This window comes from Mustela erminea, chromosome 8, assembly GCF_009829155.1.
Source record: "Mustela erminea isolate mMusErm1 chromosome 8, mMusErm1.Pri, whole genome shotgun sequence".
NCBI lineage: Eukaryota > Metazoa > Chordata > Mammalia > Carnivora > Mustelidae > Mustela > Mustela erminea.
The window spans coordinates 63,925,070-63,948,381 of record NC_045621.1 but is presented as its reverse complement, the minus strand read 5'-3'; the positions used below and the strand labels follow the sequence as shown (position 1 = coordinate 63,948,381).

The 23,312-nt window shown below is 35.8% G+C and overlaps 1 long non-coding RNA gene across 1 annotated transcript; it reads right to left on the bottom strand.

The window, feature by feature from the left end:
• Positions 1-2,616: 2,616 nt before the first annotated feature.
• On the bottom strand, positions 2,617-20,686 carry LOC116597192. The gene is made up of 3 exons (XR_004288488.1): positions 20,569-20,686; positions 16,711-16,715; positions 2,617-2,628 (listed from the first exon to the last, which is right to left on the bottom strand). It is a non-coding gene; the product is annotated as an uncharacterized LOC116597192 (long non-coding RNA).
• Between the last annotated feature and the right edge of the window lie 2,626 nt (positions 20,687-23,312).

Here is a 23,312-nt window from a genome sequence, read left to right as displayed (position 1 = left end):
CAGAAATGCAAGAAGAAATTGGTGGTTGCACATGGAAGGGTGGTGGGAGGATAGGTGAAACAGGTGAAGGAGATAAGGAGTTCCGGTTATAAAATAAATAAGTCACAGAGATGAAAAGTATAATACAATGTAATAAATAATATTTTAATAACTTTTTATGATGAAGAGATAGCAACTATACTTATGTAGGTGAGCATTGTGTAGTGTGTAGAATTGTTGAAACACTGTGTTGTACACCTGAAACCATCTAATATTGTATGTCAACTTTATTTCAGTTAAGTAAAATAAGCCAGTCTATTTGAAGAAAAAAACTTGTAACACTTTTAAATCCAAAAGTTCACTATGATTTTTTTAAAAAAGATTAAGTCATCAGTTTCAAAGAGTAACAGGGAATCAGCTATTTGTTCTCAAAACCAGGAAATGAAGGGACAGAATCAAGCATTTATCGTGCATTTCTTACATGAACTGTACTCTGGGTAGCCCATAGTAGAGGAAGAAAGTGTGTCTTTATAAAATTATCCCAGTAAATAAAAAGATTGCAACTTCTTCTCTTTTTTAAGATTGATTTATTTGAGAGAGATCACAAGCAGGGGGGAGGGGTAAAGGGAGGAGCAGACTCTCTGCTGAGCAGGGAGCCTGACATGTGACTGGATCTCAGAACTCTGGGATCATGACCTGAGCTGAAGGCAGATGTTTAACTGACTGAGCCACCCAGCTGCCCAGATTGCAACTTATAATGAATTAATGGATCTAGGCCATCTGAATCAGTGGCTGCTGGTATCTTAAAAAGAGAGACAACACATAGTATGTTTCCTGGTGGGAAAATATAAAGCTGCCTCAAGTCTTGCCAAAGAGATCAAATACGAGTTTGATCAAGCCTTTGAGTCTAGCTGTCAATTTCAGGAAATATCAAGGACACAAAAGTGCAGAGCCACACCAAGAATATGAAATCAGAAAAATCCAGACCACATGAAAATTTATATGTCACATATCCTGAATTCTTCAACAGATAAGTTATCAGCAAATGAAAGGGAGAGGACTCTATAAACTAAGAGGCACTTAAAAGAAATCTCAAAGTTTTTCTTTAAATAGGCAAAGCTAAAATAAAATGTTTAGGTTACTAAGCATGTTGGAACAATATTACTTTTAAAAATACATTAAAAATAAAACCTTTTGGTCCGAAGGGCAACTGGACTATAAGTGAAGAAAATCCATCTAACCCTAGAACCTCCACCAAATGGTTGGGGAACTTCCAGAGCTTTCTCTAGGGTCAGAGGTGCAGGTCAGTGCCACTTTTTTTTTTTTTTTTTTTAACATTCTCCTTGCATCTTGATAGTACAGATGGGAGCAGAGTCCAAGCATTTCAGCTGGCACTTTAGGGCCACTCCAGCCAGTCGCAGGTCCCTTGTCTACAGCAGCTCCCTCTATTCCACCAAGGCTGGCCCAGCATTGTACTTCCTGGGGCTCCCCTGGGCTGCACTCAACCCAGCCATCCTGGCAAGCATGGCATGCCCCAATAACCCCTAGCCCACAGTTATCCAACTCCAGTTGTCCTGCCAGGGTGTCCCCAGGGCAATGAACCTGGGACAACTCCTGCCTATGCCTGCTCCAGCCCCAGCTGTCCTGCCAAGACAACTCTGAGATGACACATGGCCAAGAACCCTTGTTCTTAACCTCACCCAACTTTCCAGTCATGGTGGCCAAGGTATGCCACACTGGGACCTCTGCACATGCTCCAACCACCTTGTCAATGTGGTCCTGATGAAGTGGACCCTGGGACCCCAGCCTGTGTCCACTCATGCTACAGCCATCCCATCAATGAGGTCCTGGCACAACACATGCAGGAACAACTCATCCCATGTATACTCTACCCCAAGTTGTCCCATCAAGATGGTTCTGGTGTGCATTGCCCCAGACCAGCCTGGCCCATACATGCTCTACCTACAGCTGTCCTGGCAAGCTGGCTGTGATACAACAAGGCCTGGGAACTCAATGACCTATACTGCTGACAAAGCTATCAGTCATATGCCATGTACACAGGGAACACTACTACTACACAAAGCCACTCCTTCAGGATTGGGACAGGATACCTGTTCTGCCTATTTTTAAGAAAAAAAAAATAAAAAGTCAAACAAAAGGAATAGATAGAGGACTATGTTTCAAGAGAAAGACGAGATAAAACCACGAAGGGAAGGGGGGAACCCTAATGGAGATAAGCAATTTACCTAATAAAGAATTCAAAGTAAGAATCATAAAATGCTTATTAAACTCGGGAGAAGAACAGAGGAGCACAGTGAGAACTTCAACAAGGACTTAGGAAATATAAGAAAGAATCAATGAAGGGATGTAAGTCGATGCAGCCACTGTGGAAAACAATATGGAAGTTTCACAAAAAATTAAAAATATAAGTACCACAGGACCCAGTCATCCTATGACTGGGTATTTATCCTAAAGAGAAGGAAACACTAATTCAAAAAGATATATGCATTCCTATGTTTATTGCAGCACTATTTGCAATAGCCAAGAAATAGAAGCAACCAACATGTTCACTGATAGATGAATGAGTAAAGAAGATGTGGTACATATATACACAATGAACTATTATACAGATATAAGAAAGGATGAGATCTTGCCATTTGAAACAATATGGATGGGTCTAGAGGGTATTATGCTAAGTCAAATAAGTCAGACAGAAAATGACAAATATGATTTCACTTATCTGTAGGATCTTAAAAAAATAAAAAACAACACTAATGAAAAGCAGAAACAAACTCATAAATCCAGAGAACAAACTTATGTTTATCAGAAGGGAAAGGTGTGGGAAGTTGGGCAACATGGATGAAAAGGAGTGGGAGGTATAGGCTTCTATTTATGGAATGAATATGTCATGAGGGTGAAAGGTACAGCATAGGGAATATAGTTAATCGTATTGTAATAGTGTTACATGGTGACAAATAGTAGCTACACTTGTGGTGAGCATAAACTATAGATTTGCTGAATAACTATTTTGTACACCCAAAACTAATGTAACATTGTGTGCCAATTATACTTCAATAAAAAAGAACCAATCATAGCTATAGAATATGATAACTAAAATGAAAAATATACTACAAAGTGTAAATAGGTTTGATGATACAGAAGAACAGATGAATGATCTGGAAGACAAAATAGTGGAAATCACCCAAGCACAGAAACAAAATGAAAAAAGAAGTTTTAAATGAAAATAGTTTAAAGAGACTTCTGGGAAAACATCAAGTATATAAACGTTCATACTACAGAGGTCCAAGAAGGAGAAATAAGAGGGAGAGACAGAGAGAATGGTGAAAAAACCAAAAAACCAAAAAACAGAAAAACAATCCTTACTTGGAGAAATAATTCCTGAAAACATCCTTGACCTGGGCAAGAAAACAGACATCCAGGTCCAGGAAATATAGAGTCCCACACAAGAGGAATGCAAAAATATCCATACCAAGACATAATTTAATAGGAATGGCAATACTTAAAGAATCTTAAAAAGGCATCAAGAGACAGAACGACATGCAAAGGAATCCTCATAAGACTATCAACTGATTTATTTGACACTTTGTAAGCCAGAAGCAAGTTGAAGGACATATTTAAAGAGCTGCACAGAAAAAATTCCATTCAAGAATACTCTACCCAGCTAAGTTTTCATTCAGAATTGAAGGAGAGATGGTTTCTTAGACAAGGAAAAGCTAAAGCTGTTCATTACCACTAAATGGTCTTAAAAGAAATGTTAAAAGGTCTTCTTTAACTGGAAAAGAAAAGAGTGTAACTAGAAAACATATAATAAAGGCAGGATCAGCCACTTAAAAAGCTAGTAAACAGTAATAGAACCAACTGTTACTGCAGTAAGTAGTTAAGGGAAATCTAAAATTTAAAAAATATTAAATATGATGTCAAAAACAAAAAGTGGAGCAGCATAGTGAAAATGTAGTACTTTTAGAAAACAATCAAACTTAAAAGACTATCAGCTTAAAATAGGCATCTTTCTATAGGTCAATATGTATGAACCTTATAGAAAAAACAAAACAAAACAAAACAAAAAAACAGAACAAACACTTACCAGAAATGTGCAAAAATACAGAGAAAGAACCTAAACATAACGTGAAAGAAAATGGTCAAGTCACAAGGGGAGAGATCAAGAAAACAAGAAAGGAACAGAGCACAACTACAAACAATCAGAAAAGCATTAACAAAATGGCAATAAGTACATGCCTATAAATTATTATCTTAAATGTAAATGGTCTAAATGTTCCAAGAACCATAGGGTGGCTAAATGGATATAAGACATGTATATATTGCCAATGAGAGATTCACTCCAGATCTAAAGACACATACACCTGAAATTGAAGAGAGAAAACAATTTCATACATGTAGAGACAAAAAGCAATACTCATATGAGATAAAATAGATTTTAAACAAAGATGGTAACAAGAGATAAAGAAAGACATCACATACTAATAAAGAGATCAACCCAAGAGGATATGAAAATTATAATATTTAGGCACTCAACATAAGAACACTTAAATATGTAAAGCAAATATTGATAGACATAAAGGGAGGAAGACACAGTAGTACAGTAATAATAGGGGATCTTAACACACTACTTACATCAATGGATAGATCATCCAGACAGAAGTTAAGGTAACATTGACTTTAACACATTAGATTACATAAATGTAATAGCTCTGTATGTAATATTTCATCAAAACCTGCAAATACTTTTTAAAATTTTATTTAAATTCAATTTAGTTAAAATATAGTCTATTATTAGTTTCAGGTGTAGAATTTAGGGATTCATCAGTTGCTTATAACACCCAGTGCTCATTATATCAAGTGCACTCCTAAATGCCCATCACCCAATTTACCCATTGCCCCACCAACCTCCCCTCCAGAAACCCTTATTTTTTTTCTATAGTTAAGTCTCCTATAGTTTGTCTCCTTCACTATTTTATCTTATTTTCCCTTCCTTGCTCCTATGTTCATCTGTTTTGTATTTTAAGTTTCACTGTTTTGTATTTAAATTCCACATATGAGAGAAATCATATGGTATTTGTCTTTCTCTGACTTATTTCACTTAGAAAAATACCCTCTAGTTCCATCGATGTTGTTGCAAATGGCAAGATTTTTCTTTTTGATTGTTGAGTAATATTCGTGTGTGTGTGTGTGTAAAATTTAATATACATATGTATATACATATATATATACACACACATATACATACCAATGTCTATCCATTCAACTGTTGATGGACATCTGAGCTCTTGCCACATTTGGCTATTGTGGACATTTCTTCTATAAACACTGGGGTGTATGTGTACCTTCAAATCACTATGTTTGTATCCATTGGATGAATTCCTAGTGGTGCAATTGTTGGGTCATAGGGTAACTCTATTTTTAACTTTCTGAAGATATTCCATACTGTTTTCCAGAGCTACTGCACCAGTTTTCATTGCTACCAAGCATAAGAGGATTTCCCTTTATCTGCATCCTCACCAACATCTCTTATTTCCTGAGTTGTTAATTTTAGCCATTCTGACTGGTGTGAGCTGGTATCTCATTGTGGGTTTGGTTTGTATTTTCCTGATGCCAAGTGATGTGGAGCACTTTTTCATGTGTCTGTTGGCCATTTGTGTGTCTTCTTTAGAGAAATGTCTGTTCATATCTTCTGCCCATTTCCTGACTAGATTTTTGCTTTTTGGGTGTTTACTTTGTTAAGTTCTTTATAGACTTGGATACCAACCCTTTATTTGATATGTCATTTCAGAATATCTTTTCCCCATATTCAGCCATAAAAAGAATGAAATCTTGCCATTTGCAACATGAATAGTTAGAGAACATCATGCTAAGGGAAGGGTGTCTGGATGGCAAAATTGGTTAAGTGTCTATGTTCACCTCAGGTCATAATCCCAGGGTGCCCCACATCAGGCTCCCTGCTCAGTGGGGGGTCTGCTTCTCCAGCTCCCCCTACCCCCGTTCATGTAACATACGAGTAAAATCATATAGTATTTCTGTTTCTCTGACTGACTTATTTCCCTTAGCATTTTTTTTTTCTTAAAGATTGTGTATTTATTTGAGAGAGAGAGCAGAGTGAGAGGCAGCACTTGAGCGGGGCACCCTTCCCTTAGCATTATGTTGTCTAACTCTATCCATGTTGCAAATGGCAAGATTTCATTCTTTTTTATGGCTGAATACTGTTTCATTGTATATCACATCTTCTTTATGTTTTCATTTTCATTTGTCTCAAGGTATTTTTAAAATTTTCTCTTTAATTTCTTCATTGTCTCATTGGTTGTTTAGTAATATGTTTGTAGTTTCTACATGTTCACCTTTCCTCCAGTTTTTAAAAAATTGATTACTAGTTTCATATTGTTTGATTGGAAAAGACACTTGGTGTGGGTTTCAGTCTTCTTAAATATATAAAGACTTGTTTTGTAGTATAACACATGATCTATGCTGGAGAATATTCCAGGTACAGCTGAAAAGAATATGTATTCTGTGTTAAAAAAGAAAACAGAAGCTAGAGATGTCACAATTTTGGACTTCAAGCTGTATTACAAAGCAGTAATCATCAAGACAGTATCATTCTGGCATAAAAACAGACACAGATCAATGAAACAGAATAGAGAACCTAGAAGTGGACCCACAACTCTATGGTCAACTAATCTTTGACAAAGCAAGAAAGAATATTTAATGGAAAAAGGACAGTCTCTTCAATAAATGGTGTTGGGAAAATTGGATAGCCACATGAAACTGAAACATTCTCTTATGCCATACACAGGGATAAATTCAAAATGGATGAAGGATCTAAATGTGAGACAGGAATCCATCAAATGCTAGGGGAAATAAGTCAATCAGAGAAAGAGAAATACTATAGGATTTTATTCATATGTGGAATTTAAGGGGAAAAAAATGAGCAAAGGGGGAAAAGAAAAGACAAACCAAGAAACAGACTCATAACTACAGAGAACAAACAGATGGTTCCAGGGGTGCAGGGAGGTAGTCAAAAGATAGGTAAAATGGGATGGGGATTAAAGAGTACACTTATCATGCTGAAATAAAATAACAAAATAAAAAGAGGGAGAAAACTAGCACTTGCATTACTTATAATCAATTTAAACATTTCGACAAAAGAAATGTGAAGTCAAATTTTAATTAATTAAAGATATATTTCAAGTTCCTGAGAGAAATATTTATGGAGTTGATGAAATGATGAGGAGTTCTGCAAGCACAATTTCAAAGGAAATTTTTGAGAATTAAATGAGATAATATCTACACACAGTTTAACACATACATGTAATTTATGAAAAAAGAAATATATTTGACATTTAATAAGTTTACTGGGGCTCCAAATAAACATATATTTGTGATTTAAAAAACCCTACAATTTCCCAAATCTATGGGATATAGGAAAAGCAACTGTAAGTGGGAAGTTTATAGTGATACAGGACTAACTAAAGAATCATGAAAAATCCCAAACAATCTAACTTTACACTTAAAGGAACAGAAGAAGAGAACAAATAAAGCCCGAAGTGAGTAGAAAGAAGAAAATAATAAAGATCAGATTGGAAATTAATACAATAGAGACTAAAACAATAATAGAAAATACCAATGAAACTAAGAGCTGATTCTTAGAAAAATAAAACTGAAAAACCCTTAGGTGGGCTCATAAAAAAAGAGCAAGAGGTTCAAATAAAACCAGAAATAAAAGAGAAGTTGTAACTGATACTACAGAAATACTGAGAATCATTAAAGATTACTAAGAACTATAGTATGCCAACAAAATGGGTAACCAAGTAGAAATAGAAGGCTTCAAAGGTGAATTCTATCAAACATTTAAAGAAGAGTTAGTACTTACCCTCAAATTACAATGGACTCATGAATAACGTGGAGGTGAGGGGCACCAAGCCCCTGTCCAGTAAAGAATCTGTATGTATCTTTTTTTTTTTTTTTAATTTTATTTTTTTTTTAATTTTTTTTTTTATTTCCAGCATAACAGTATTCTTTTGACACTCTAAAAACTTAACTATTAGTAGTCTTTCATTGACTAGAAGACTTACTGATAACAAAGTCAACATGTATTTTGTATGTTATATGTATTATATACTATATTCTTACAATGCTAGAAAAAAAGAATATTAAAATCTTAAGGAAGAGAAAATACATCTCTGTACCTTGCCGTACAGTAAAAAGGAAGCACCTCACACACCATTATCACCACCTGGTTAGGAAATCTGGATCCTGGTGTGACACCCACTCCTTACTTCTCTATCCAGGAATGACAGAAATTTGCTTGCAAGCAAAGTCTGGGAGAAGTGCAAAGAGCAGGGGAAAGCAGAGTACCTTTGCCCACCTCTCTAGATCTCCTGTTCTAACTGACCTCCTTGTGTGGTTCTAACACTGTTTGTGCTTATGGAAGGGCTGGCAAGTGGAGAGATGCCAGTTCTCCAGCAGTATTAGCTTCCTGCTTCGGAAAACTTTTACCACCATTGACAACATCCTTCCCCCATCAGCTCTGTGGCTCAAGCTCCTGCCTGATGCTATCTTGACCGCAGTGTTCTCCTGCACCCCCACCTGGGGGTCAAGTAGTTTATCATTCTGTGGTCCCTGACTAACTTCAGCCAGTAACTGGCCCTAATGCTTTGGCAAGAATCCGTCCTCAGAGCCAGTGTCTTTGCATTTCTCAGTTCAAGATCTCAATTAATCAAGGTTTGCACAGGTAGTGGGGTGAGGAATGCCAACAGCAGGTAAGAACCCTGCTGTTTCAACCTTCTTTCTTCCACTCTTCCTTTCAATATCTAGTTACTTGGCAACTTCTTTCAATCACAATGTATTAAAAACAAAAATCCACATATAAGTAGATCTATGCAGGTTAAACCCATGTTGTTCAAGGATCAACTATATTCCCAAAAACTGAAGAGGAAGGAATGCTTCTGAATTCATTTTTACAAGTTGAATATGTATTATACAGATACCAAACCCAGACAAGGGCAAACGACAAAAGAGAGAACTGCAGGCCAATATCTCTGATGAACATAATTGCAAAAATCTTTAATAAAATATCAGCAAACTGAATTCAAAAGCACAGTAAAAGGATCATGATCAACTGGGATTTATCCCATGGATGCAAGGATAGTTTGACATCAGCAAATCAATCAACAAGATTCATCATATTAACAAAACGAAGGTTAAAAACGCATAATCATCTCAATAGATGCAGAAAAGTGTATGAAAAAAATTCAACATCCTTTTATGACAAAAACTCTCATCAAAGTGGGTGCAAAGGGAATTATTGACATAATAAAGTCCATTTATGACAAACTTAGAGCTAACATCACACTCAGTGGTGAAAAGCTTCAAGCTTTTCCTCTAAGATCAGAAACAAAATACCGATGCCCAGTTTTGTAACTGTTGTTCAAAAGAGTATGAGAAGTCCCAGCCAGAGCAATTAAATAAGAAAAGGAAATGAAAGACATCCAAATTGGAAAGGAATAACTAAAACTCTTACTGTTTGGAGACGACATGATACCATACACAGAAAACCCTAGAGACTCCACCAAAAAAACTATTAGAACAAATAAATTCTGTACAGTTGCAAGATACAAAATTAACATACAGAAATCAGTTGCACATCTGTAATAACAAACTATTAGAAAGAAATTAAGAAAACCATCCCTTTTCTAATTATGTCAAAAAGAATAAAATATGTAAGAATAAATTTAATCAAGGAAGTAAAAGATTTGTACTCTGAAATCTATAAGATGATGAAGGAAATTGAAGACAAAACAAATAAATTGGAAAGATATATCCTCATGGATTGGCTGAATTAATATTGTCAAAAAGTCCATACCCAAAGCAATCTACACATTCAAAGCTATCTCTATCAAAATGCTATTTTTTTTTTTTTTACACAAAACTAGAACAAATAATCCTCAAATTTGTATGGAGCCACAAGACTTTGAATACCCATAGAAATCTTGATAAAGAGGAAAAGGGCTGGTATATCAAGCTCTCTGATTTCAAAACTATATTAGAAATCTGTAGTAATCAAAACTGTATGGTACTGGTACAAAAATAGCCACATAGATTGACGGCATGGATTAGAGAAACTGGAAATAAACTCACACTTTATATGGTCAGTTAATTTGTAACAGAGGAGGAAAGAATATACAATAATGAAAACACAGTCTTTTCAACAAATGATGCTGGGAAAACTGGACAGTTACATGCAAAAGAATAAAACTGGACCATTATGTTATACCATGTACAAAAATAAATTCAAATAGATTGAAGACTGAATGTGCGACTGAAACTCCTAGATGTTAACATAGGCTGTAAGCTGCTTGACATTAGTCTTAGCAATATTTTTTTTAACCAGTCCTCTCAGGCAAGGGTAATAAAAGTTAAAATAAGCAAAAAAAAGGAAACCATCAACAAAACAAAATGCAACCTATTGAATGAGAGAAGATATTTGCACATCATACACCCAATAAGGAGAAATATCCAAATACACAAAGAACTTCTACAACTCAATAGCTAATAAACAAAAACCCAGAAATGGGCAGAAGACTTAACTAGACATTTTTCCAAAAAAGACATTTAGAAGGCCAACAGGCACATGAAAGAATGCTGGATATCACTAATCAGGAAAATGCAAATCAAAACCTCAATGAAATATCTCCTCATTTCTATGAGAATGGCACGGTTGTAGGAGAAAGGGAATGCATATACCTTGTTGGTAGGAATATAAATGAGTTAGTCAGTATGGAAACCCTTATGGAGGTTGGGGGGTAGACAAGATAGATAAAGGTGATTAAGAAGTACAAACTTCCAGTTATAAAGTAAGTCAAGGGATTGTAATATACAGCATAGGGAATATACCCAATAACATTATAGCTTTGTATGATGACAATAACTAGACTTACTGTGGGAATTATTATTATTTTGGAGGGACTTATTTTATAATGTATAAAAATATTTAATTACTATGATACATACCTGAAACTAATGAGATTTGTGTCAATTATATTTTAATTTAAAAAATAAATTAGCAAATCAACCCAACTACCCAGCACTCTTTATTCCCCTAATCCTGCTCTTCTTTTTTCTTTTATCAAAGCAGCTATCACTTTCTAACATTCTATATAATATATTTATGTCTGGTATGTAGTCTCTCATTCTGTTCCCCAAAGTTAGAGATCTTTGTTTTGTTTACTGATGGATTTAAACTCCCAGAACAGTGATCACAATATTTTAGTGCCTCAGTAAATACCAGCTGAAGAATTAAACAAATTCTTAAAGAAAAACATGTAAAAAAAAGCTGTGAAACAAAAGCAATAGTTCAGAAAAATCTGATCGGGAGCTCCTTTCTGAAACTTTATTTTTTCCTTTTTACTCAGCCTGAAATTTTACCAATTATGAATTACACTTAAGTGATTTCTTTTTTAAAAATGCCAATACTATAGCGGTGGTGCTAAGAACTCAGTTACTAATGCATTATTTGAATTGATTTGAGTTCATTAGTCCCTCCCAGTCTCTAATGGAGAACAGCTTCCTGATGAGAACAGAAAGGGTAGAGAAAAGTTAGGACATTTTGGAACGTAGACCACACTAGGGAGTGTGGAAATCCTGGGTTAGAGCCAGAGTGGGGTGGCTTACGGCACTGTCATATGGCTCCGCCTGGGAGATGGAAATGGTAAAGCCACATTTACATACTAATGGTTAGTTCTATGATGATCTTTTCAAAATCCTTTCCAAAAAGGCTTGTTTAGATCAGTAAGTGCCTCCATTAAATTGATTATATCTGTTGGCCGAGTATAACTTAATTCCCAAAATGTGACCAACAAGAACTTGTTTAAAGGAGTAAATGGAAACAGGAATGGGCTTTGGGTTTCCTAGATCTCTGAGTGCGACTTTTGCCAGGAAACTGAAAATGCTTATCAGATTTACTTCATCTAGAAGGAATGGTTCTGTTTCCCTTTCAGGTCTCTACAGGCCAGTCCATCTGAAGAACTATCCAGATTTCACCACGCAACACTGTGACACTTCCATAGTTTAATCGGCTGCCATGAATAACACACAAACATTACTTTATGGCTGTTTTATGACTGTTAGATTGTTGATGGTCAAGCTGTTTTCAGAGTCAACCCATCATCCCTTGATGTCCAGAGATTTCAGATCCATTTAAAGACCTGAACAAAACAACTTTGGGATAATGATGAGATGCTTACAGGGCTGGCATGAGCAGTGGTGCGTTGAAGAACTCAGGCTTAAAAGTTTGTGGCCATTAAAATTATTCATAATCTATGTGGGAGCAGAAGCTTAATGAGATCATGTTCCTCCCATCCTTTCTAAAAACCAGATAACTATTTGTAGCATCATTTGAGGTGTTTGAGAAAACAAGATGAGAAACCTATGGACTCATAGGCATTGCATCCCTGTGAGCCAAATGGAGGGATGTCTTTATAGAAAAACTGGAAATTCCTCTAAAAACTCTTTCTGAATTGATAGTCTTCTACAACAAGAATAAGAACAACTACTATTTACTGAATGCTCACTCCTTGCCAAGCACTACATATACAAAATTGCACTTAATCCTCATAATAGCTCCTAGAGATGTTATCCTTGTCATACATATGAAAAAAGTAAGGTTCAGCTCATTGCATATTTGCTCAGGTGGCGAAACTGAGAAAGGGGCAGAATCAGGGCCCAAACCAGTGGTTAATACCCATATTCTTCTCTATTACATTGTCTCTACACAGGGATGATGAAGGAGTATACAGGTCTCTTGGCTCTGTCTGTAGAGTGATTATTTTAAGAGATTTATTTTACATCAGAAATTACTATTTGAGCTCAGCATTATATTTTAGAATAAAAAGTCCCTTCATCCTTGTCTTCTCACCAATCCCTCTGACTAAGGGTGGTATGGACTCAGCTTCTTCCTCCCACCTGGCTGCCAGCTGCCCACAGAAAGCATACATTCTCTGCCCTCAGCTACATATGGTGAAGCCTGTGGATCAGATCTAGCGAGCAACGTCACCAAGATATGATGTAGGAATTCTCGACATTGCTCCCTCTCAATAAGAGGAACAAACAATGATTCATGATTAAGATACCACCAAAAAGTCCTAAAATATGGGAGGTGAGGCTGAAGCACACCCCTATACAGAGACAAATACAGACTGAATTAGAAAGAGTTAGAGAAGTGGTTGCACAGTGATTGCGTTGCCCATTGAGAGATGTCTCCTCTGAGCTGCTGGTTCCTCCAGTGGGAAAGAGACAACCAGTACCCAGGGGGACAATCAGTGTTCCCCACCCCCATAGCACTGTGGGTTACTATGTAGGAGCCCCTACTCTGGTCTTGTCTTATGGGAATTGCAGAGGTTCTCCAGGCTCCATCTGGCCAGCACTGCTTGAATCGAGAGGTGAGCAGGCAGAGCTGAACCCTCCGAGAGTAAAGCCAGTAATAGGCATGGAGAGTTCCCTTGCTACACCTAGGCAGGGGAATAAATTCCTAGCCTCGGCAGAGGCTCTCCTGACCAGAAATCCTGTCTGGGAAAAAGTGGGATAGCCCTGATGTGGTTTCTCCTCATCCTGCACAAAAAAGGAATTGTACCATAACTTCACCTGCTGTGGAATGTCTCCTGGCACCATGTGACCAGGTGGGCTGGCAATAATACCTGAAAGCTGTGTAAGCCCATAACACTTAAGCAAAGAGAGAGGCAGCCATAGCTGATAACCTGTAGATCAAAGCTTGTGGCCCTTTTTGGTCAAAGAACTTGACCCACAGTCAGTTTAAGTTAGAACAATGGGCAAAGAGCTTTACCTGCTTTAGAGCTGTTTCTCCTATTATTCTCTGACAGAAAAACTAAGACATACCTCCCTTCATTGCTGAATATAGCCTTCAGCCTGCCTGACTAGTGAATATAACCAGAGCATTTGGAAAGCTGTGGAGCCCATCCGACAGCCCTGATTACAGTGGCACTTGAGCAAAAAGCACAGCTTGTGACTTCCCCCAACTGCAGATCAAAACTGGCTGTCTCACTTGACCAGAGAATTCAGTGCACATTATTGCCCAATCCAGGTCCCCAAACAATAAGGCATACATGCCCTGGGTCCCATCCAGGGCAGGGAAGGTAATTCATGACCCCATATATTATTAACCATAGAACCTGGTCCTGACCATCTAGTAAGCCAGAGAATCCAGGGGAACTCCCCTACTACTATGAGCAGATTTCTCAACAGAAATTTTTTAGGCCAGAAGAAAATGGGATGGCACATTTAAAGTACTGAAAGATAAATCTCTCAACTCAAAATTCTATACTTGGTGAAGCTGTTCTTCAGAAATAAAATATGGGGAAAGACTTTCCTGAGAAAATAAAAGTTTCAAGAAAGATTGAGACAAAAAAAAAAAATGAAAACACAACATAAAATCTGATAGGATGCTGCAGAAGCGGTCCTAAGAAAGAAATTCATAGCAATGAAGGCCTTCATTAAGAAGAATGATCCCATTTAGTTTTCCCTCCCTTCCCCTATGATCTTCTAAGCTATTTCTCTGGAAAGCAAACTGAGGGTTTTAGAAGAGGAGCTGGGTGTGGGAATGGGATAACTCAGCGATGAGCATTAAGGAGGGCACATGATGTGATGAACACTGGATGTTATACACAACTGATGAATCAATGAACACTACATCTGAAACTAATGGTATGCTATATTTTGGCTAACTGAATTTAAATAAAAACCCATATTAGTTGGAATAGAAAAAAGAATGATCTCAAATAAACAACACCCCTTTCCACCTTAAGTAACCAGACAAAGAATGAAGCCCTAAGTTAGCAGAAGAAAGGAAAAAATAAAAATTAGAATAGAAATAAATGAAATAAAGAACATAAATATAATTTAAAAAACTAACCAAACTAACAGCTGGTTCTTTGGAAAAAAAAAATAAAATTGACAAACATACTAACCATAGAAAAAAGATGAACTGAATCAATAAAATAATAAATGAAAAATGAATGAAACAACATATACCACAGAAATAAGAGGTTACTATGACTAACTTTATGCCAACAAACTGGACAACCTAGTAGAAATAGAAGAATTCTTAGAAACATATAACCTATCAAGATTAAAACAGGAAAAAAACAGATAGTTTGAAGACCCCAGGTACCAGTAAGCAGATTGAATCAATAATCAAAAAATCTCCCAACAAGGGCCCAGTTGGTTAAGTGTCTGACTCTTGATCTCAGCTCAGGTATTGACCTCAGGGTCATGAGTTTATGCCCCCTCATGCTGGGCATGGAGCCTACTAAAAAACAAAAAACAAATAATAACAACAACAAAACCTCCCAACAAAAAAAGCCCAGACTGGATGGCTTCACTGATGAATTTTCCCAAACACTTAATGAAAAAATTTATCCAATCCTTCTCAAGCTCTTTCAAAAAATCTGAGAGAAAGGAATGTAGTCCTCAATTCACTTAACAAAATCAGCATTATCTTGATACCAAATCCAAATACAGATACTCCTAGAAAAGAAAACTAGAGGCTAATATGCTTGATGACTATAAATGCAAAAATTCCCAACAAAATATTAGTAAACTGAGTTTGGCAGCATATTCAAAGGATCATTTACCATGATTAAATGGAATTTATCCCTGAGATGAAAGAATGGTTCAATGTATGCAAATCAATCAATGTGATTCATCATATTAATAGAATGAAAGAATCATATGATCATCTTAATAGATGCAGAAAAACATTTGACAAAAGTCAACATCCATTCATGATAAAACACTTAACAAATTAGACATAAAAGGAACATATCTCTACATAATGACCACATATGACAAGCCCATAGCTAACTTCACACTCATTGGTGATAGTTTGAAAACATTTCCTCTTAGATCAGGAACAAGACAAGAGTAACCTCTTTCACCACTCTTAGTCAACATGGTTTTCTAAGTCCTAGCTTGAGAAATAGGGAAAGAAAAAAAAGCATTCTTTTCAAAATAGAAAAGGAATCAGCAAAACTGTTTTTATTTGCAGATGACATGATTTCATATGCAGGAAATCCTAAAGATTCAATCCAAAAACTGTTAGAACTGATCAATAAATTGAGTAATGTTGCAGGATACAAAATTAATATACAAAAATCAGGAGTGTTTTTATAACAATAAATTTTCTGAAGGAGAAATTAAAAAAAAAATCAATTCCATTCACAATAGCATAAAAACAGTAAAATACTTAGGAATAATTTTAACCAAGGAGGTGAAAGATCTCTACTTTGAAAACCATAAGATATTGATGAAAGAAATTAAAGATGATACAAATAAGTGGAAAGGTATCATGTGTTTACAGATCAGAAGAATATTATTAAAATATCACCACTCACCAAGATACTAGCCAATAGGATCCAACAGTACATTAAAAGGATTATTAACCACCACCAATTAGGATGCAAGGGTGGTTCAACATTTGCAAATCAATCAACGTGATAGATCACATTAATAAAAGAAAAGACAAAAACCATATGATCCTCTCAACTGATGCAGAAAAAGCATTTGTCAAAATACAACATCCTTTCTTGATTAAAACTCTCCAAAGTGTAGAGATAGAGGGAATATATCTCAATACCATAAAAGCCATCTATGAAAAGCTCACAGAAAATATTATTCTCAATGGCCAAAAACTGTTCCTAAGGTCAGGACCACAACAGGGATGCCCACTCTCACCACTGTTGTTCAACATAGAACTAAAAGTCTTAACCTCAGCAATTAGACAACAAAAAGAAATAAAAGGCATCCAAATTGGTAAAGAAGAAGTCAAACTCTCCCTCTTCGCCGATGACATGATACTTTATGTGGAATACCCAAAACACTCCATCCAAAAATAGCCAGAACTCATACAGCAATTCAGCAACATGGGAGAATACAAAAATCAATACACAGAAATTAGTTGCATTTCTATGCAGTAACAATGTGACTGAAGAAAGAGAAATTAAGGAATTGATCCCATTTATAATTGCACCAAAACCCATTAAGATACCTAGAAATAAACCTAATCAAAGAAGAAAAAAGATCTGTACTCTAAAAGCTACAGAACACTTATGATAGAAATTGAGGAAGATGCAAAGAGATGGAAAAATATTCCATGCTCATGAATTGGAAGAATAAATATTGTTGAAATGTCTATGCTACCCAGAGCAATCTACACATTGAATGTGATCCCTATCAGAATGCCATTGGCATTTTTCACAGAGCTGGAGCCTACAATCTTAAAATTTGTATGGAACAAGAAAAGATCCTGAATAGCCAAGGGAGTATTGAAAAAGAAAACCAAAGCTGGGGGCATCACAATGCTTGGCTTCAAGCCATGTTACGAAGCTGTGTTCATCAAGACAGCATGGTACTGGCACAAAAATAGACAGAACAATGGAACGGAATGGAGAACCCCAAAATGGACCCTCAACTCTAAGGTCAAATAATCTTTGACAAAGCAGGAAAGAATATCTGATGGAAAAAAGATAGTCCTTCAATAAATTGTGTTGGGAAAATTGGACAGCCACATGGACAAGAATGAAACTGAACCTTTCTCTTATACCATTTGGAGATAAACTCAAAATGGATGAAAGGCCTAAATGTGAGACAGGAATCCATCAAAATCCTGGAGGAAAAAACAGGCAGCAACCTCTTTAATCTTGGCTACAGCAACTTTTTGCAAGACCGATCTCTAAAGGCAAGGGAAACAAAAGCAAAAATGAACTATTAGGACCTCATCAGGATAATCTGCACAGCAAAGGAAATAGTCAACCTAATGGAACTGGAGAAGATATTCACAAATGACATATCAGATAAAGAGCTGGTATTCAAGATTTATAAAGAATATATTAATTCCTAAGAACATACCATTTTCCAAGACTGAATAATGAACAAATAGAAAATTTGAGCAGATATTACTAGTAATGGAATTGAGTTAATGATCAAAAATTTCTCAACAAACCAAATTCCAATGCTAGATGACATCAGAGGTGAATTCTACCAAACAATTAAAGAAGAGTTAATATCTATCTTTCATAAACTATTCTAAAAAATTGAAAAGGAAACAATGTTTCCAAATTCTATGAGGTCAGCATTATCTTGATAGCAAAACCAGTCAAAGATACTATAAAAAGGGGGAAAGTTAAAGGCTAATACCCCTGGCAAACATAGAAACAAAAATCTTCAATAAAATATCAGCAAACCAGTTTTGACAAAACATTAAAAAAATCATACCCCATGATCAAGTGGAACTTATTCTAGAGATATCAGGATGGTTAAATATCCACAAATCAATCAAAATAATACACCAATTAACAAAATAAAGGATAAAAATCATATAAACATCTCAGTCAAGGCATGAAAAGCATTTGACAGAATTCAATACCCACTTATGATAAAAACCCTCAATAAAATGGGTGTAAAGGCAATATACCTTAACATAATAAAAACCATATATGACAAAACCCACAGATAAAATCATACTCAATGGGGCACCTAGGTGGCTCAGTGGGTTAAGTATCTGCCTTCTGTTCGGGTTATGATCTTGGGGTCCTGGGATCAATCCCTGTGTCGGGTTCTCTGCTCGGTAGGGAGCCTGCTTCCCTCCCTCTTTCTCTGTCTCCCTCTCTGCCTACTTTTGATCTTTCAAATAAATAAATAAAATCTTTAAGAAAAACATACTCCATGATGAAAATCTGTAATCTTTTCTTCTAAGACCTGGAATAAAATAAGGATGGCCAGTCTTTTATTCAACATAATATGGGAAGTCCTAGCCATAGCAATTAGACACAAAAAAAGAATAAAAATCATTCAAAAATTCATTTGATGAAAAAGAAGCAAAACTATCACTGTTTGCAGATGACATGACACTACATAGGAAATCTTAAAACTCCCACCAAAAGAACTTCTACAACTAATAAATGAATTCAGTAAAGTCGCAGGATGCAAAATTAATATACAGAAACCTGCTACATTTATTTTTTTAACATGTTGCATTTCTATACACTAATAACACACTAGAAGAGAGAGAAATTAAGAAAAAATTATCCTATTTACAACTGCATCAAAAAGAATAAAATACTTAGGAATAAATTTAACTAAAAGGTGAAAGACCTGTACTTTGAAAAGTACGAGAGAGTGATAACAGAAATTGAAGACAACACAAATAAGTGGAAAGATATATTATGCTCATGAATTGGAAGAATTAACATCGTTAAAATGTCCATCCTATCCAAGGCAATCTACAGATTCAGTGTAATCCTTATCAAAATATCAATGACATTTTTTGCAGAAATACAACAAATAATCCTAATATTTATATGGAGTTACAAAAGACTCTGAATAGCCCAAGAAACCCTGAGAAAGAAGAAAAAAGCTGGATTATCAGAATCCTATATTTCAAACTATAGTACAAAAATATAATAATCAATACAGTATGGTACTGCCATGAAAACAGACACATAGATCAATGGAACAGAATAGAGAGCCCAGAAATAAACCCATGCTTATATGATCAATTAATCTAGGATGTAAGGAGCACAGATATAAATGGGGAAATGATAGTCTTTTTAATAAATGGTTTTAGGAAAACCAGACAGCTGCATGCAAAAGAATTATATTAGATCACTTTCTTATACCATACACAAAAATAAACTCAAAATAAATTCAAGACCTAAATGTGAAACCTGAAACCATAAGACTCCTAGAGGAAAACATAGACAATAATATTCTTGAATATTAATCTGAGAATATTTTTTGGATTTATCTCCTCAGGCAAAGGTTAACAAAAGCAAAAATAAACACCTGGGACTACATCAAACCAAAAAACTTTTCACAGCAAAGAAAGCCATTCACAAAACAAAAAGGTGACCTACAGAATGGGAGAAGACATTTACAAATGATACATCTGGTAAAGGGTTAATATCCAAACTATATAAAGAATGCATACAACTTAACACCAATAAAAGAAGGGGGGAAGAAATCCACCCAAATAATCTGATTAAAAATGGGTCAAGAATATGAATGAATAAACATTTTTCCAAAGAAAACATACTGATTGCCAATGAACAGATGAAAAGATGCTCATTACCACTAATCACTAGGGAAATGCAAATCAAATCCACAATGAGATATTACCTCACACCTGTTTGAATGGCTAGTATCAAAAAGACAAAAAAAAAAGTATTGATAAAGATGTGGAGAAAGGGAACCCTGATACAATGTTGATGAAATATCAATTGGTGCAGCCACTGTGGAAAACAGTATAGAGTTTCCTCGAAAAATTTAAAATAGGAATATCCTATAATCCATCAATTTCACTTGCAGTTATTTATCTGAAAAAAAACCCACTAATTTGTAAAGATATATGCAATGTTATATTAACTGTAGCATTATTTATAATAGCCAAGATATGAAAACAACTGTCCATCAATAGATAAATAAATAAAGACAATGTGGGGTGAATCCATGTGATGAAATAGGACTCAGCCACAAAAAAGAATAAAATCTTACCCTTTCCAACAACATGGATGGACCTAGAGAGTATTATACTAAGTAAAAAAAGCCAGACTAGGAAAGACAAATATCCTATGATTTAACTTACCTATGAAATCTGAAAAACAAATGAACAAACAAAACAGGTACAGACTCATAACTACAGAGAAAAATATGGTAGTTGCCAGGTGGGAGGGTGGGGGATGGGATGTACAAAATAGGTGAAGAGGATTAAGACGTACAAACTTCCAGTTTTAAAATAAATAAGTTATGGGGAGGAAGGGACCTGGGACCTGGAAGAGGCAGTGGGTTAAAGCCTCTGCCTTTGGCTCAGGTCATGATCCCAGGGTCCTGGGATGGAGCCTCACATCGGGCTCTCTGCTCCGCGGGAAGCCTGCTTCCTCCCCTCTCTCTCTCCCTGCCTCTCTGCCTACTTGTGATCTCTGTCTGTCAAATAAATAAATAAAATCTTTAAAAAAAAGTTACGGGGATGTAAATAGGGATAGTTACATGAGGAATGTATTCAATGCGATTGTAATAACCTTGTATGGTGACAGATGGTAACTAGACTTATCTTGGTAATCATTTCATAATATATAAATGACAATTCACTATGTTTTACACCTAAAACTAAAATTATATGTTAACTATACTTCAGTTATTATGCTAAGCAAAATCAGTCAGTCAAAGAAAAATACCATTTTATTTCACTCACATGGAATTTAAGAAACCAAACAAATATTGGGGGGTGAGGTGGGGAGAAAGGAAAACCAAGAAACAGACTCTTAACTATAGATATCACACTGATGGTTATCACAGGGGAGGTGGGTGGGGGGATGGGGTTTAAGGAGGGCACTTGGGATGAGCACCAGGTATTGTATGTTTCAGTATTGAATCATTGAGTTCTATACCTGAAATAAATATCATATGTTAACTGGAATTTAAAACTTAAAAAAATATTAATGTAAATAAACAAGTAGTAAAATAGTTTTTTTTAAAGAGGATAAAGGACCTGAAAAGACATTTTCCCAAAGAAGATATATAAATGGCCAAGGTACATGGAAAGTTGTTCAACATCACTAGTCATCAGGAAAATGCAAATCAAGACCACAATGAATGGTCACTTCACACTTGTTAGAATGGTCATCCTCAAAATACAAGAGATAACAAATGCTGGTGTGCACTTGTGAAAAAGGGCATTTTGGTGCACTGTGGGTAGAAATATAAATTGGTGTAGCCCTTATGGAAAACAGTATGGAGGTTCCTCAAAAAATTAAAACTACCATATGATCTAGCAATTCTATTTTTAGGAATATATCCAAAGGAAATGAAAGCATTCACTTGAGAAAGTATCTACAACCCCATTTTCATAGCGGCATTATTTATAACAGCCAAGGGAAAGAACCCAAGCATCCGTCAGTGGGTGAATAAAGAAGTTGTCGTGTGTGTGTGTGTGTGTGTGTGTGTGTGTATAATGGAATATTAGTCAGCCATAGTAAATGAGGAAATGCTACCATTGGCAACAGCATGGATGGAACCTGAAGGCATCACACGAAGTAAAAGAAGTCAGAGAAAGACAAATACTGTATAATCTCATTTATGTGTGGAATCTAAAAAACCAAAAGAGAACAAAAAACCAAAAACCAAAGTCATAGAAAAAGATTAGATTGGTTATTACAGAGGCAAAGGGTGAGGGGGAAGGGGAACTGGAGGAAGCTGATCAAAAGCTATAAACTTCTGGTTATAAGATAAATAAGCACTAGGGATGTAGTATACAACATGAGGACTATAGCTAACGTTGCTGTGCAATATCCAGGAAAGGTAAGAATAGATCCTAAGTGTTCTCCTCACAAAGAGAAATCTTCTATGCTTTTCCTCTTATTGATCTATAGGAGATGATAATAAAACCAGTGCTGTAATCATTGCATGATATATGTAAATCATCATGCTGTACAACTTGAACCTTAGGCAGTGTTGTAGGTCAATTATTTTTCAGTAAAACTGGAAAAACTTGAGTGGATAAAAAAAAAGTGGTGTTCTTCGGCAGGGGACAAAGCGGTTCATATAAAAAAATACTGAATTCACAGGAGTGTACATTCCACGAACCTAGGAAGAGTAAGAAGAGGTGTTTTGTTTTTGTTTTTATTTTTTAAAATAAAAAATGTTTACTCTTCATCCAAGATAGACTCTTCATGATCAGGATGGTTTGTCCAGCCTCCCCATCTAGAAATTAAATTCTTTTGTGCATTTCTATAGCTGCCTTTCTATTCCTCTTTAGCAAAGCACCTAACCATTCATCTCTGCGAGCTCTAAGGAATAAAAGGCAAAGCAGATGAGGCAAGGTCTCAGTTTGTTTCCTTCCAAAAATGAACCAAATGTTTTCTCTTCTGAAGCAAGAGCCCAATGAGTTGTCATTAGTTGGTAGCACTGATTTGGGGATTAGGCAACTTCACATAGTCTCAAGTGTTTTCAAAATGGGTTAATGTGAATGAACATTGCATTTCTCTGTTGCCAAATGCCTTCGGGGATGTGAAAATGAATAATCTGGGTAAAAACTGGGAAAATATCTAAGATAAATGCTTCCCTTTGATTGAACAGGGACAGGATGGGAGAGCCCTAATGTGCTATAATTTGGAAGGGCTTCTGGAGAAGAGCCAGGTCTTTAAAAATTAAGTATATGCTCAGCTGTTATGGTAAACTTTATAAGTACTTATGACATTGGGTATCACAGAAGGAAAGTTGAATTAGAAAGCCTATAAAAC